General features: G+C 42.0%; 1 long non-coding RNA gene across 1 annotated transcript in view; it reads left to right on the top strand.

Moving 5' to 3' along the window:
- Window positions 1–558: 558 nt before the first annotated feature.
- The window catches only part of LOC102471691 (uncharacterized), a 23,761-nt gene continuing 6,888 nt past the window's right edge, over window positions 559–17,431 (top strand). The window contains exons 1-2 of the long non-coding RNA XR_335128.1: window positions 559–1,307; window positions 2,016–2,141. This is a non-coding gene — a long non-coding RNA (uncharacterized LOC102471691). The remainder of the gene's footprint in view (window positions 1,308–2,015; window positions 2,142–17,431) is intronic.

The raw sequence follows: 17,431 nt of genomic DNA, 5'->3' as shown, positions 1-17,431 counted from the left end.
TAAAAAAAATCCTTTTTTTAAAAAAAAAAAAAAAAGAAAAAAAAGAGTTCTATCTCAGAAAGGAAGCAAATAGTTTTCAAAAGACCTGTAGTACCGTGTCTGTTGTCTGTAAGACCGCAGGGCTCCATGGTCTCTCATTCCTGAACTTCTACACAGAAATGCATTTCATGTTGCCGATGAGATCAGCACAAGCGACTCACACACATGGATGTTACCACAACCTCTAATTTTAAATAGAACAACTGCTAATTTAAAACCAACAGTTAAAGCACACTGGTACAGAATTATAGTCTCCTTTAGACTGGTATGATTTCTCTATGATGATTAAGACTGGCAAATCAGACGTCAAACTTTCTACAGGGAGTTGTCCTTTTTCAAATATCAATTGGTCAGAGAGCATTTGAGAAAAGGGAGGTAGTATTGCCCTACGGCATGACCTGGTTATTTTTCATCACTTATGAGCATCACAATCATAATTATTACCAGGCATTTATAAACCACCTTTCCTCCCCAATCAGCTTAGAAATGGTTTTACAAATGAATTAGAAACAGCATAGATATGGATCACTTCACACAGCACCGAGTACAGTCACCTCAAGGGGAAACGTGAGGGCTCATATATAAATCAGACTAACATTATGCTAAGGTTGAAGACCAACCATGAGGAATGGCTTATTTGCTTGAAGCCAAAGGGAATATTAGGTAAGCAAAGGACATTGCTTCCCCTGGTTACAAGGTCAGTGCTTTTTCATCGACTGAGGTCCAGTGTTAATGGATCTGGCGTCCAGATGCCAGTGCCACTGAAGGACTAATGGGCAACATGTTCACCTTCCGGAGGGAGAGAACTGAGCTATGACAGGGCTGCCCTGTCTCTGAGTCTTGTTGGCAATGCAGCACCAGCCACAGAGAAGAAATCCTGAGCTCAGAGGACACAACTACATGATACCTGATGCTCAATAATCTATCAGGACCCTTCCTCATGTACTCATCTGCAAAGGTAGTACTGGCATTTTCCTACGGGACCCAACACCATGAACTGATTGTCTGTACAGTTTTGTCAAGTCCCTAGGCCCAGAGCTGCCTCACGTGGAAGCTCAGGAGCCATAACTTCCAATCCATGCCTACTGTGCTCAAAATCATCTGCTCAGATACCACCAGAAGGTGCTCTGCAGAGCTTCTCTGTTTATGACAAGTCCCATCAATACTGCTGCCCATACGGTGCTGGAGAAGGACTTTAGTCTCCTGTGGGTCTTGCTTTGCTATGAAGACAGAACCAATCCATGTTATATGGTTTGCGGATATTAGAAGTAAGTTTTCTCAGGGCCGTTATGAGAGATGTCGATTTTTAAGTAAGAATGCACTTGATTATTCCTATATTTAGGTGTAGGCTTTTCCTCTACAGCAAGTGGTGAGTTTTGTAGCAAACCTCACAGTGTTTAAATACCTGTCTGCGACGATAGAAATGGTTAGTGGCACACACACAATGCAAACATCTATTTTAGGAAGTGTTCTGAAAGCTCTAATGGTGTCTGGTTTCTACCCAGCTACTAGTGGAAGATAAAGTGATGCTTGTCACATTCAACATGCATAAATTTGTGCCAACATGCAGATTCTGACTCAGTTTGGAATAAGCCCCAAGAATCTGCATTTCTACCCGCCACCAAGGTCAAGTGGGCGAACTTGCAGTGGCACAAAGCAGGAAGGTCACATGTAACTTTCTAATCCCAAAGCTGAGGGATCTGCCCAGCTGACACTCTTGCTTAGAAATTGTCCTGGCCTGTCCGGAACTGTGCACAGTTCATAATCAGATGTCATTAGAGCAGAGCTGCTCCACACAGCCCATTGCCCAGGCAGTCCAGAAAGGTACTCTCTAGTGAACAGATGTGGAGCAGCAAGAGGCTAACAGTGTCTTCCCACCTCAGCCCTACTCTGCCTGGGTCACTTCACCTCACTCCAAACAGAATACAGTGTTAGAATTTGTTTTTCAGCCTGAAAGCTAATTTTCCTGATTTTAGTGACAACCAGGAAGCAAAAGCCGAGGGAGCGGAGTCTTGCAGAGTGCTGGAGTCTCCACTGGGAGAGGAGAGGAGAGGAGAGTGTGGTCGTTTAGAGAGCCCACACTTATAAGGAGAAAAATAGAGGTAAGATATTTATGGGACACAGAAACGGATTGTTGTCTGTTGATGACAATGTGTATAGTATCCTCAACTGGACTGGTGTGAGGTATATTCATGTTGGGTAAATTCACTTTATAAGTTAAGTAATATATTGTGATTAAATGTATAAAATAAATTAAAAGAAAGAAAAAGAGAGAGAGAGAGAGAGCTCACACTGAGTGAGGCAGAGCTCCAGGCCAGGGACACTGCAGAGTTCATGCAGATAAAACACAGGCGTTCATGGCTAGCAAGGGGTGGGAGAGGGACAGCATAGGCAAAGGAGACAACTTCTTCATCTGAGACCCCAGGCACACAGCACAGGGTGAGGGGTTCAGCACTGACTTCCTCTGGGCAAGGTATTCTTGACAATCAGCCAGCCTGTGTTGTACTGAAAGAACAGAAAACAAAAGAAGCAGGAGTGGTGGCAAATGAGACCTTCTTGGAAGCCCCAGCACAGGAGTGCTGATAATATCTGTCCATGGCATATGACTTCTCGACTATGCCTAAGCTGATGAAAAAAAGAAAGGTTGCATTTAAGTCTGGGATATACCATGTCTGCTATGATCAAGTTATTTAAGTTGGGGTGTGTGTGTGTGTGTGTGTGTGTGTGTGTGTGAGTGGGGGGGGGTAGTCTCAACTCAAGGGGTGCACCCAAAATCTGCAGATTTGGGGGAGATGCTAACTGGGAGATGGCACTTTATTCATTTCTTCACTTTATATAATTTAAGTCTCTCTAGGTGTGACACCTTGGAGAGAGAAATAAAGATATGAATTCCTCAAAGACACCTACATGACTTCTCTGCTTCTCCAATTGTGATGTAAGCTGTAGAACACAAAGGGATTGGAAAACATTAGCCAAATAGAAAAACAGTAGGTAACACTGTTTACTATGACCAGGTGCTGAGCTAAGTGCTTTGTAGGCATTATTCAAGGTAGAAAAAAGATTTCTACAGAGAAAACAGTAGTTCTTCCTCGGGATTTCTTAACTGATTGGTTAGGGCCCTTTATGAAATCAGCGGTGTTTTTCAGCTATCACAGTCTTCCAAGATAGAGATGAAATAGCTTTCTAGATAGATTTGGTATCTCTGGGCATTCTCACCAGAAGATGCACTACAGTTGCTGCTCCAGGAGTTGTTGATTGGATCTTTGCTTTTGCCTGTGAGCACCATAATCCCCTAAAAGCCAATGACATAAAAAGTTGTGGTAATTCTAGCATGTGAAGAACCTCTCCTTTCTGATTGTGACTTGACTAAGTTAGAAATGGAAGTGACAATATTGGGCATCACTCACATTTCTGATTAGTCTAGGTAGCATGAGAAGTTGATAATGGCCAACTCAAAAAAATCACATATATGTTTAAGCCTGTACATTAAAACTCTTAAACCAGAGGCCAGCTATTTAAATGGACTCCAGAAAGAATATCTAACATTAGTTTTTTCTACAGCTGTCACATTAGGATAAAGCTCATTACCATTTTTCCTCTTTGGCTCTGCCATCCCATTGCAAGAGCCTGTTGTTGAAGTGTACACCACAGAGAAGAATCAGAGAAAGCCTTGTTTACTGCCTCAGACACTTCGAGCGCTACCTGCATCCAAGAACTCAAGGAGGGAACCAGACAGATATGGAGTTTATGTGAAAGAATGAAATTATCCTCAATTATTTTCTTAATGGGGAGGAAATGGAGACGTTAAAGTTCTCTCCTGCTGGAGCAAACCAAAATGTGCAGTGATGAACAGCCTTTCTTCCACAATTTACTTTGCTTAAATTCAAAGTTGTTTCGTGATAGCCCAAGACTCCCCCAGAGGAACTCTGTAGTTTTGCAGCAAATACCATTTGCATTTGCTCATTGAGTCACTACCAAGTTTCCTGCGGGAGAGCTTCAAAAGATCTTCACATGGTGCAGGAGCTAATGACTGCACTCCCCAGGAGTCTCTGCTCAGAAATGTTTTCCCTGCAAAAGCTCACAGCCTACACTTGGAAAAGTCTCAAATGTGATAATTAGAGCAATCGGCATTTTCTTATGAGAAGGAGGTGTATGTATCTCAGTGATGGGTGGTCCAAATTCTTGGATTTCAGAATGCAAAATATAATGCAGTCATGGGAAAACATTTAGCTTTGTAACACAAGGCCAAGCTAGAATTTAAAGGGAAAATCAAACAGCTTTCTAGAATAAGCATACCAAGTTGGAACTTGGATCTTTCAGGCTAAGAGCTCATTATGTCTTGGAAGATGGAGCAGCACAAAGCAATAGGAAGAGTATTTGTTTTACAATCAGAGATCAGAGTTTTCAGTTAATCTACACTCTGCCACCTCCTAGCACGTGTCCTTACAAAAGTCATCTGACATCTCTGAGCCTCTGTAACTTCATCTGTTCAATAGGGATTATGATATCTGAATACCCGTTCTGCTGAGATCAAATGTGATATGCAAAGTTTCTTTTTTTTTGGAGAGGTTTTCACTATAGGGCGTGTGCGCTCGCCAGACAGACAGAGACATAGAGACAGAAAGCAAAACATCACCCCCCAGGGGGGATGGTCACGCCACAATCCCTTTTCCTCCATTCTCCTCTCGGGATCTTGGGCACGCACGCACACGCGCCCGGCGTGAGTTTTAAGCCACCGGGTCCGGGATGCGAACCGCGGTCAACTACGTGGGAGTCCAGTGACATAGCCATTACGCTAACTGCTGGTTCCCAGATATGCAAAGTTTCTTAAACAGTGGGTCCCAAAGGAAGTTTCGTTTGCTCTTTACTTGTGGACTTCTCCATAATCATTTCAAATTCTTCTTCTTTTTTTTTTTTTTTAGAGATTTTTGCTTTAGGGTGCATGTACTCACCAGACAGAACATGAGAAATCACCACCCCAAGGAGACTTGGCAATGCAGTGACACCTTCTCTTTTATTCTCCTCTTGAGATTTTGGGCATACGCGCACACACGTCTGGTGTGAGTTTTAAGCCACCATGTCCAGTACTTGAATTGTGAACAAATACGTGTGAGTCCAGGGACATAATCATTATGCCATCTATTGGTCCTGATCATTTTAAATTCTAAAATCAGGATGGTATGGTGACGGAGAATAATAAAGCAACATGATCACATTAATCTAGAGGCAATACAAGCCTGACAGGAAAAAAAATCTACATTTGTCTTCTGATGTAAACAATGAAAAATTGGAGAGAAAAGCTAGCTTTAACTGTCTTAGAGAGTGCAATGTTTGTTTGTATGTGAGCTTTTGTGTTTTATATTTGTTTGCTTCTTCATCATTAAAAACTTATAATTATTATGGAAGTGATCTAGCACAAACGTCTCAATTTGCCACCTGAAAACAAATATTACAAGATTAATCCTAGTAGTCATACATATTAGCGGCAAAACAAGGACTGGAACCCAGGATTTCTGATTCTAATGTAGGGTTATTTCTATTATAGTTGCTTCTGTTTGCTGAATGTTCCCCTACCTTGATCCCATGAACCATGGCTTTGGGACTATAATTCCCACAATGTCCTAGCCTGATCTGAGTTCTTGTCCTTAACCTACCACAAACCTAGTGTGACTTTGGCACTTTTTTTTATTGTCTCTGGGTTAGCTTTCTCATTAACTTCCCATTTAGATTATCCATTCCCTTAAATTAAAAAATTTAAAAACAAGCCTCCAACAATTAAACTAATGGTGGATAAGAGAGAGGAAACTCTTGAAGGCATCTGAGTAGGCAAAGACTATTTAAGTAAGACCCCAAAAGCATAGGGAATAATCCCAAAAATAGACAAATGGGATTACATGAAGTTAAAAAGCGTCTGCTCAGCAAATAAACAATAATTAGAGTGAATCAGCAACCTATGGAATGGGAGACTATATTTGCAAACTATGTCACAGATAATGGATTGGTAACCAGAATATTCAGAGAACTCAAGCTGCCTACCTGTGGAAAAGAAAAAAAAAATCAGCCCAATTAAAAGATGGGCAAATGAGCTGAACAGACAACTCTCTAAGAAACACATATGAACAGCCAAAAAGCATATGAAAAAATGTTCAATATACCTTTATAAGGGAGATTCAAATCAAAACTACAATGAGATACCATCTAACCTCAGTCAGAATGGCTAAGATTAAGAAAATTACAAATGCATTGGACCAGCAGATGGCATAATGGCTACATCACTGGACTCTCACATAGTCAACCACGGTTCGAGTCCCGGATCTGGTGGCTTAAACTTGCACCGGGCATGTGTGTGTGCATGCCCAAGATCCTGAGAGGTGAATGGGGGGAAAAGGGATTGTGTTGTGGCCATTCCCCCTGGAGGAGAAGGGATTGTGTTGTGGTCATTCCCCCTGGGGGATGCTTTCCCACTTTATGTCTCTCTGTCTCTGTCTTTCTGGCAAGTACATGTGCCCTATAGTAAAAACCTCTCCAAAAAAAGAAAGAAAGAAAGAAAGAAAGAAAGAAAGAAAGAAAGAAAGAAAGAAAGAAAGAAAGAAAGAAAGATAGGAAGGAAGAAATTATAAATGGTAAATTCTGAAAAGGCTATGGTGAAAAGGGAACTCTCCTACATTGTTCGTGGGAATATAAATTAGTACAACCACTGTGAAGAACAATATGAAGATTCCTCAAAGACTGACAAATAGAACTACCATACTATCTAGTAATTCTGCTTCTGAGTATCTACCCAAAAGATAGGAATACACTCAGTCAAGAAAGTACTTGCATATTCATGTTTATTGTGGCATTATTCACTATTGCTAAGACATGTCCATGAACAGATGAATGGATTGAAAGTGTGACACATAGTGTGTCACACTATGGAATACTTCTCAGCCATAAAACACAATGAGACCCTGTCATTTGATAGAAAGTGAATAAATATGGATGATTTACTGCTAAGTGAAGCAAACCAGACTACAAAAGAGAAGCATTGTATGTCCCCACTTACTATATACCAAATGTCTGCATTTTATGGCAGAAACTAAAAGACCAGAACATATATGTATGTTATCTTCAACTGAACTAATATGTATTCATGCAGGGAAAATTCATTTTGCATGCTGTAATGATATACAATGATAGCATGTACAAAAAATAAATAAATAAACAATTGTAGGGGCCAGCAGGCAGCATGATGGTTATGGTGTTGAACTCCCAGATGGCTGACTGTGGTGTGAGTCCTGGATATGGCAGCTTGAAGGTCATGCCAGGCACAGATGTGTGCATGTCCTAGGTCCCAAGAGGTGAATGGAGGAGAAGGCATTGCAGTGTGGCCATCCCCCCTGGGGATGATTTATCACTTTCCCTTTTGCTGTCTCTATCTGTCTCTCTCTGACAAGCACATGCATGTGCCCTACGGCAAGGACCTGAAAAAAACTGTATAAGGGCCAACAGAGGGCATAATGGTTTATGTCACTGACTCCCACGTGACTGACCATGGTTCAAATCCTGAACTGAATGGCTTCAAACTCACTCTGGGCATGTGTGTGTCCAAGATCCCAGAAAGAGAACAGAGGAGAAGAGATCAGGGTGTGGCCATCCCCTGGAGTAGGGTGGGTGGATTTCTCACTTTCTATCTCTCTCTGGCTCTCTGGCAAGTGCATGTGTCCTATAGTAAAATCTCTCCAAATAAAAAACATAGTATATACTATTAATGAAAAATCCAAAAACAAAATTAAGAAAAAAAAACTTATTTCTAATAGCATGGAAAAAGATAAAACACCTAGGAATAAAATTTTGACAAAAGTTGCAGCAAAAACAAAAGCCTTGGATTAATTTAGGTGTTGCCTGCCCTTGACAAACGTTGCTAATCTATTACAGCATTATAATTACTGAGATCATACTTGGTTTCAGAATCTTTTTCAACACAAGGTTCAGCAAAACCTATCAGTGAGCTGGAAAGCAAAATGAAACTCATTGGCCATCCAAAGATTGAATGAGCTCAAGTTCCCAAATAATTTTACTTATTCCTACGGTTGATATTAGAGACTAAACCATTACTGAAATTTTTATACTCGTTACCTATTTTTTTTTATTTAATTTATTTTTCTGAGAGGTTTTTGCTATAAGGATTGTGAGCTCTCCAGAAAAGGTGATACAGAGAGAAAGAAAGCAAGAAATTACCCTCCAGGTGGAATGGCCACACACAGTCCCTTCTCTATTCTTCTCTTGAGATCTTGGGTACACACACACATGCACCTGATGTCAGTTTAAGGCACCAGGTCCAGGACTCGAACCATGGTGGATTAAGTGGGAGTACAACAATGTAACCATTATGCCATCTGCTTGTCCCTCATTATCTGTTTTAACATGATTTCTTCTCTACTGATGGTGACTGGGTTAATCAGATAATAGAGCAAACTTTGAATTTCCCAGTTTTTATGCTTTCATCTACAATTCATTTCTACATAAGAAAACCTTTTAGAGTTGGTATAATCTTAACACTTAAAACCTAGGTAACTGGGCCAGTAGATGGTATGATGATTAAACCACTGGATTCCACATGGCTGACTCTGCAGTTCGAGTCCTGGACTCAACAGCTTGAAAATCCCATCGATTGTGTGTATGTGTGTGTGTGTGTGTGTGTGTATGCCCAAAATCCCAAGAGAAGAACAGAGGAGAAGAGACTGTGGCATGGCCATCCCCTCTAGGGTAGGGGATGGTGATTTCATTTCTCACTTTCTCTCTCTCTCTCTCTCTCTCTCTCTCTCTCTGTGTGTGTGTGTGTGTGTGTGTGTGTGTGTGTGGTGTGTGTCTATCTGGGTAAGCAACACACTCTGTGGCAAAAAATCTATTTAAAAAAAGACAAAAACAAGAAACTTTTACCTTATATAGTTTGGAGCAGGCAGTAAATAAATGATTTTTCTCCGTATTTGATGGTAAATTTGGTGCCTTGAAGTTCATCCAGTACTTGGTTCAAAATCTCTCGAAGATTTGGCAACCTTAGTTTGGAATCTGCCATTCCTAGAAAGCATTCTAGGAAAAATGCCATAAAATAATTTTGAAAAAGAGTTCTATCTAGGTCTGGTCACAGAAACAAAAGTAAATTTAGAAAGGGAAATCAGTTCACATTTCTGATCAATGGGTGAAGCATAGTCAAAGTGTATTGATTAGAGTCTTGGAACTAGAAAACTTTCATACCCTGAGAAATCATAGGCCTAGATAATTAGTATTTCTTTTCTAGCTAAGTTGTGCTTTACCAGATAATTCTACAGAGAAGTTATGTCAAAAGACAAAAGTGGTTGTGGCCAGCAGATGCCGTGGTAGTTAAGGTTGCTGGACTGCTACATGGTTGACTGTGACTTGAGCCCCAGACCTACCAGGTGACGTTCTCTCTCTCTCTTTCTCTCTCTCTCTCTCTCTGTCCCTCTCTGGTCCAATTAACATAAATAAACAAATAATGAAAATTAAGTAAAATACTTCCTTAAAAAAACAAAAAAGAAAAAGGTATAAAATATGACCACCAAGTTTCAGCCTCTGTCTCTTGTGTCATCAGACATCACCCACCACTTCTCTTCGAGGCCAACATCTCTCACTCCCCAGGGTCATTCCTCCCCCGCTTTTAGACATGGCTCTTGGCTCCTCCACTCCCCAGCACTGATCCACCGTAATTCTTGGTGACTCTGATACGCCCTTAAAGATACTTCCAGTGGCCCAGTATGCTTTTTCCTGACCTCGTCTCTTGTACTCCTCGTACTACACTTCAGCCAATTCACTTCCACTGCCACACCACAGATACTTTCATAATAATAACAACAACCTTTCTACACTATAAATTGTAAACATCCCACTCTTTGCTCCCTACCTTCTATTTTTCCATATCAAACTCTACCCTAGAAGGAGTCCTGCCTGGAAGGTTGGTTTTTACCAACCAGAGCTTACAAGCGTATTTTTCTCTAGCCCCCAAGGGCAGTACTCTCTCACACACACAGCTTTAATTCCATAGGCAATTTTACAATCTCTCTTGAATTCCTCCTCAATTTTCTTTTATTCTGGGCTAAACCAAAACCATGGCTGATCCCAACTGGCCATCTGCACTTCACATGTACATCCCTGTGCTGATGCATAAAAACCACACATCACTAGCCCCAGGTGGGCCTTTAAGAACAGCTGGCCATATCATCATCTCTATCCATGCCCCCTCCCACTCTTAGGTCAAGATCTCGTACTTATTTTCTCCCTTCTACCCTCATTCATGTACTCTTCCATCCTCCCTCTTATCTAATAACCTTCATTCTTATTTCAGTGAAAGGAGGACTTTCCATGTTCTCTTGATCACATCTACCCCTCTCTTCAGAGGCAGCATGCGAGGTTCGAGACTCCAGGCTCAAGTTGCTTCTAATAGATGGGAATCTTGTTTAATCCACTTGTTTAATCTTCTTGTGCTTAACTTTTCACTGTAATATAGGGATAATGTTGACTGCCTTGGAGGAGGGTAACTATTGAGAATTTGAGGAGTCAATATACTTAGGGCACATTAAGAGCTTCAGGTACCTGAACAAACCATATGTATTTGCCATGATGTTTGTTTCTGTGCACGTGTATTCTGTCCCCACCCCATTCCTGTGGATGGATGACTGACTGCCAGCAGAGGGGAGCCTCCCTGCCCAAGCACTAGATCTCCTACTCTCTCTGCTAGGCAGACATTGCTCCAGAAATTTATCCCTTCCTGCTGGATTTTCCCCAAATACAAAAAAATGCTCTTATTTTGCCCATCTTGAAAAGTTCATTTGAATCCCATATGTCCAACTGTGGCACTGTCTTCTCTTTCTGCTTACAGTCACATTACCTTAAGAAGCTGTGAGTTGTCCACCTCCTGTCTTCAATTTGTCTTCTTGCAAATCAAAACCACAGTGAGATATTATCTTACCTGAGTTAGAATGGCAAGTATTAAAAAAAAAATAGCTGGTGCTGGTGAGGATGCAGACAAAGGGGAACACCTTTACACTGTTGGTGAGGACGTAAATTAGTACAGTCATTATGGAAAACTGTGGAGTTTTGTCTAAAATCTCAAATCAGAACTGCCATTTGATCCAGCAATTAGACTACTGGTACAGAGCCAAAGGGAGGAGGTCAGTACGTCACACAGACACCCTCACCTCAGTGTTTGCAGCACTAATCACAGCAGTCAAGACGAGGAATCAACAAATGCATACATAAAGAAAATGTGAATTTGTTTGCACATCCATACAATGAAATAATATTCAGTCACTGAAAAGAGTGAAATCCTGTCATTGGAGATTAATGGGTGAGCTTGGAGGATATAATGTCAACTGAAATAAGCCAGGCAAAGAAAGAGAAATGGCATGTGTTCTCACTTACAGGTAGAAATTGAGAAAGATGACTTCATAGAAGTAGGGAGGAGATTAACCTCTAGAGCCTGAGATGGGTGGGGGAGTGGGGAGAGAGGACAGAGGGAAGTTGATTCGAGAAACAAAATTGCAGGGAGATGAGAGAAGCAGTTTCTGTTGTAGAACATAGAAGGGTGAACATGGTTAATAACAACTTGGCATGTATCTCCGGGAACTGCAGAGAGGATTTGGAAAGTTCCTAACACAAAGTAATGACAAATGGCGGATACGATGGGCATACATATGACCTGATTCAATCATTATGCTGTGTATTCAGATACTGAGAAACTGCATTATATCACACAAATATATAATTATTAAATGAAAGTAAAAATCAAACTCAACAGAAAAATTAAATAAAATTTTACATTTTCTCTTCTTCACAACCACCACCGATGCAGATTTAGTCCTCACTGAAGCTGCCTCCTGAAGGCTCTGCACTCCCTTGGCTTTGGCCTCCATCTCCTGCATCCTCTCCCACCCTGCGGTCAGTCTTTCTTGGACTTTCTGGTTCATTCATTCTCATTTACTTAACGTGTGAGATACCCAGGACTCTGTTCCTGGACTCTTGGATCTGCATACACTTGTCTGGTGGTCTCTGCCAGCCCTGTGGCCTCACCTCCTGGTGGTCTCTTCCAGCCCTGTGGCCTTACATCCTGTCTAGGTGATATGCCTCCGGTAACTGTTACCTAACTCTTTCCGCCCTTCTTGATCCAGCCGCCTTCGACCTACAGCTTCACTCAAGCGTGCTGGCCCCTGCTCAAAGCTCCGCACTGCCCCTTCACCTCCAATGCACCAACAGTCGTCAGCATCTCCACAAGTGCTGGATCTTTCCCTTCAGGTTCTCAGACTGAACATACAGGGCTGAATACTCTTTTTCTCACATATCCTTCATTTGACTCATCAAAAAAATCCTGTTGATTTTACACTCAAAATATGCCAGAATCTGACTAGTTTTCACCCCATCCACTTCTTTCCCAGTCCCAGCTCTCAACGTGCCAGGCAGTGGACCACAGTGCCCACCGCCCAGCTCCGGAGCCCACCCCCAGGCTCTGTGCCCAGCTCTGCCCCTTTCAGTCTACCTGCATAGAGGTCCTCAGGCACCCTGGGCAACCATAATTGGAGGATGTGCCCTGACAGCTTCCCAGGTTGCTTAGACCAAGACCCAGTGACAGTGGCCCACGCGCCTCTGCGAGGTTGGCTTCCACGCCCCCAAAAGCCTTCCTTGGCCTGGTTTTCTACCGTCCTCCTGTTCTTTTCTCTGTTCCTGCCATGCTGCTCTAAGGACGCCTCAGGAACCTCCCGCCTCAGTGCTTTCGCCCTGCAGTCCTCTCTCCTCCAATGTGCAGCCCCCACGTCTGGCGTCCACCGTCTTGGCCGCACCTCCTTAGATACTTGCTGGCACCTTTCTCACCAGTCACGTGATCGAAAACGTCACTATTCCCTACCTCAGTCGTCTCTCCCCTCTAAGATTTACATTCACTCATCCCTGGTGTTTCCAGAGGTGCGGTGTGATTGTATCAGTGGGACTCAGTCATATGCGTCTGCGCCTCCAACAGGAACTCGGCCACTGCTGTTTCCCCAAGTGTCTACCAAGGAATTTGGCCAAAAGAAGGCTGGGCCTCCAGCCGCAGCTACCTGGGAGTAGCCTCCAAGCCCTTCTGACTTCAGTGACAGCAGTCTTTTCTGTCATGGAGCCTCAGCCCACATCTGAGAGTTTAGGCTAGTGAGGTGACTGACTCATGGTGGCTCTCAGGCGTGTGACCTCAGTGTGACCTCCAGGGACAGAGCTGCTAGAGACTGAGTTGGACCACACGGAATCCTCGGCCACGCTGCATAATGAAGCTCATCGACACTCACGCCGGAGTGTGCTCTCCCACGCATGTTGTCACATGTGGTGTGGGAGAGCTCCAAGCCTTGACAATGAATGGAAGAAATGACCGAATTAAACAGACACGTTAAAGCCCAAGTTTACAATGGAGACATTCGCGGTGATGTTAAGCTCAGCACGTCGTCGGCACGTTTTCTCTCTGGCTTTCTTACCTCTCACTCCAAGTGAGTTTCCAGGACTTGTGAGGTAAATGACTAATGTTCACTTTTGCAAGAATCACAGATTTTAGCTTAAAAGGGTTTTCCTGAAAATTTGATATATAAAACAAAAACCTGGGGCAGAATGGTGGCACAGCACTGAGAGGCATCTCTGAGGCTGACACACACCAGAAGGCACCAGGTTTGAATCCAGGACCTCCCTGAGGGCACAGGGCATGCACAGGCCCAGGATCCAGGGCTGGCCAAAGCTGGGGTCAGGATCCTGTTGTGGGGTGTTATCTCTATGTCTCTCTCTCCCCCACTCTTTCTTATTCATGGAAGAAATAAATACATTTTTTTAAAACCCCTAAAACAGTGGCCAGCAGGTGGCTTAATGTTTAAGGTATTGGACTCCCACATGGCCAACTGCAGTTCGAGTCTCAGACCTGGATGCTTGCTCCCTCACTTTCTCTCTCTCCCTCTTTCTGTCTTTCTGCATGTCTCTCTCTGGTGAGCACATATGCCCTATAGCAAATTTTAAAAATACTACTAATAAATAAAATTAAATAAATAATGTTTTTAAAAAACTTAAAAATGGCATTCTTTAAAAATAATTACAGATAACTTTTGGAGGAAGCAGTTCTTTTTTCATTTGTTTTTTATTGGCAGAGGGCACATGATTGCCAGAAAGAGCGTGGGCATGCCCAGTGGGGCATGGTCATGCTGACAGCCCTTTGCCCCTTTTCTTCATCCCATCAGGACTTGAGGCAACCACGCACGTATACCCACGTGTATGGCACCCGAACAGCAGTCGGTCAAGTGAGATCTGCTTTGCAATGCACAGCTCTAACCCCTTTGCTCCATGGGTCAGCATGTGGAGGGAGCAGTTTTAGGTATATAATTATTAACTTGGTTCCGTGTGGAATTGAATAGACCAAAGGAATTCACTTGTGCCTTATACAGTAAAAAACATACATAATGAAACAAATGTGCTGGAACTCAAAGATACTACTAATATGAGTGTTAAAATATTAGTTTCAATTTTTAACTTTCTGTTTAAACCCAAATCATTTTAATCTATTTAGATTAAAATTTTTGTCATCTGTAAAAATGTTCTTTCAGTTTTCTCTGCTAGTACACTATATTCTTAGAAAATAGTAAATCCTAACCTCAAAAATAGAGGATCACAGAAGATGATAATTAAAAAACTAATAATAGGAACCAACAGATGGAGTGATGTCTAAGGGTGCTAGACTCCCACATGGTCAACTGTGGTTCGAGTCCTGGACCAGGTGGCTCTCTCTCTCTCTCTCTTTCTCTCCTTCTCTGCTCAAATTAAAATAACTAACTAACTAAATAAAGTCAAATATAATAATTCTTTTAAAAAAATAACAATAAATCCATAAAGCCCTCTGCTGCTGTGTGGAAAGCCAGTAAGAATTGTAAAAGCTATTCCAAGGAGAAGATACCTTCGCACTTGCAAAAATGCTACAAAATGTTTATCTTCAGATGAAAGGAAGGAAATAGAGAGATATAATTCCTTTCAATTTAATGTCAGAGAAAGTCTTTGTACTTATATACAGATTTGACTTCTCCTTGAAAATCTGTAACCAAATAGCAAGAAGACGAGGGGGTGGGAAGATACAGACAGCCCAATTTAAGATCCCATAGAGGCTGGAGTTTGCAAGACTCTCTGTCAGAGCTGAGAACACCATTTATACCCTGAGTGGTACAAGTTTCACTGAAAATGCAGTGTCAGTAATCAACAGTGAAACACTAAATTATGGCTTGAGGCTGAACAGGGACTCTTTATCAATTTTATTACTTTGGGAAATGCACACACACACATTAATATTTTTCAGGACCTTTTCCAAAAATATCCAGCAATGAGAAATATATAAAAGCAAGAAATAGCTTTGACTCAAGAATATTTTGGGGGATAGTGGAGCCAGCCTCATCTTTTTGAACCTGCCATTAAGGTCAGGCCCATTCATCTACGTTAGAAATATGTGCTTCGATAATGAGATATTCCCACAATGAGTTGTGAACTGAGTAAATCTCATTCAAATGTAATTTGAATTTAATGCCTTGTCCTTAAAATAAACAAAGCATCATAAAAGTTTTAATGATACACAGTGAATCAAGACAATGCAAAAAGTGCCCCAAACGTTTATCCCAACCCGTGTTTCTCGGTTTACCAGGACATGTGGGGGGCTTGCCCTCATGTTTGCGTGCCATCTCCACACCAGCGTGCTCTGAACTTGCTGAGCCAGTTCTTATTGCTTTTCTTTTTCCTTTTCTTTACTTTTTTAGTCAGTGTTTAAGTCATTTTGCCAAGTATCCATGCCTCAAAGTCAATGCTTCCACGTTTAAGAGGCATCTATCTCCTCTTGGCACCAAGCCTGGGGCTTCAAAAGAAGAAACTTTATTATCCAGGTCAGAGATTTCTGAAGAATCGGTTAAAAACATCCATTGGGGGTTGGGGGGGAGCCCTCATTCCTCCATGGAGCAGGTGAACCATGCAGACCCTCATCTCTCTCAATCATTGTGTGGAAATCTTAATATTGTGCCAACCTACGGAACATCTTGCTTTTTGTTTTGACATAGGCAAGAAAAAAAACATCCTAGACTTCTACACAAGTGCCTGTCGCCATGGTCCTCTGTCCTCACAGGCCAGGGCCAGGCAACATGAGAGACCAACAGACACAGGACCTTTCACTGCACAGACAAGAGCCCAGTGAAGTGACCATGCTTCAGAATCTCAGGATCTGATAATCAGGACCACCGTGGACTACTTAGATGGGGTTAAGGCCTGTCGACTTTTAGGATTTCAATTGTCTTCAATTTTCTTATCTATAAAATGAGGATTACAATACCTACCTCATATGAATCCTGTCTGGATAGAAGGGGATGATGTATTTAAAGCAGCTAGGACTATGTCTATAATTCTCAATAAATGAGTAACGGTTATTATGAAATATGCATAGGACAAATTTATTTAGTTTTAATCATAACTTGGAAGCTGAGTATGGGCATGGTATATGCAGTTTTAAACAAGTCATCTTTTATAATTCAGAAATCTTAATACATTTTGAAAGAAACTACCTATCTTTATAAATAGAAGTATGTTGATTATGTCTCAAAGATGGAGAGTCCAAAGCACAAAATCATGACTTTTCCAATAGCACACACAAACAAATATTTTCTTTTAAGATTTTTCATAATAAAATGAAGGCCACGGCTGAAGTTAGAGAGACCGTCACTTCCTCATGACCAGCACAGGCACACTGGGGCTTCGCTCCAAGGGGTCTGCCTCTTTTTTGCCAACAAGGAATTGCTTCTGATTTGCAAAGATTCAAAACTAGTCAAGGATGGTGCCTCCCTGGAAAAAATCAGTGCCAGATCATGAAGACAGTGAAGAAAAAACATCTTTCAGCAAACAGTGTGCCCGGATGGCATTACACATGCAAAACACACGAGCGCTCAGTTGAGAAAGTGAAGTTTCTCCTCACGTGCAATTGTATAGCTGTTTAACGGCAGCCTCCTTTTCCTAAAGCCGAGCGCTATGAAGAATGTCGCCAGTGTTTGCAGGACGGACTGTGGTTGCACAGGGCTTTCTCAGCACTTCCTTGGTGGCTCGGTGCCCTGGGAGAGCTAGAGGAACATCCTGGCTACTTCCCACTTGTTCTCCCCCCAAAAGCTTCAATGTCCCTGCTGAAATCCCTCTATTTAAAGGTGAGATAATCAGCTTTAGTCCCACAGGCTTGGATCAAACACAATCTCTGAGCTGAAAACAAATCCAACCCTAAGCTGGGGGCCACCAGCCTCTGTCTGCTAGCAAAGAAAAGAAGGACTGGCTTTTTTTTTTTTTTTTTTTTTTTTTTTTCCAGGCCTGGAAATTTCCATGCCCTGGAAAC

This window comes from Tupaia chinensis, unplaced genomic scaffold (assembly GCF_000334495.1).
Source record: "Tupaia chinensis unplaced genomic scaffold, TupChi_1.0 Scaffold000346_1, whole genome shotgun sequence".
Taxonomy (NCBI): Eukaryota; Metazoa; Chordata; class Mammalia; order Scandentia; family Tupaiidae; genus Tupaia; species Tupaia belangeri.
The sequence above is the reverse complement of the archived record's forward strand: the minus strand, read 5'-3'. Positions and strand labels throughout refer to the sequence as shown.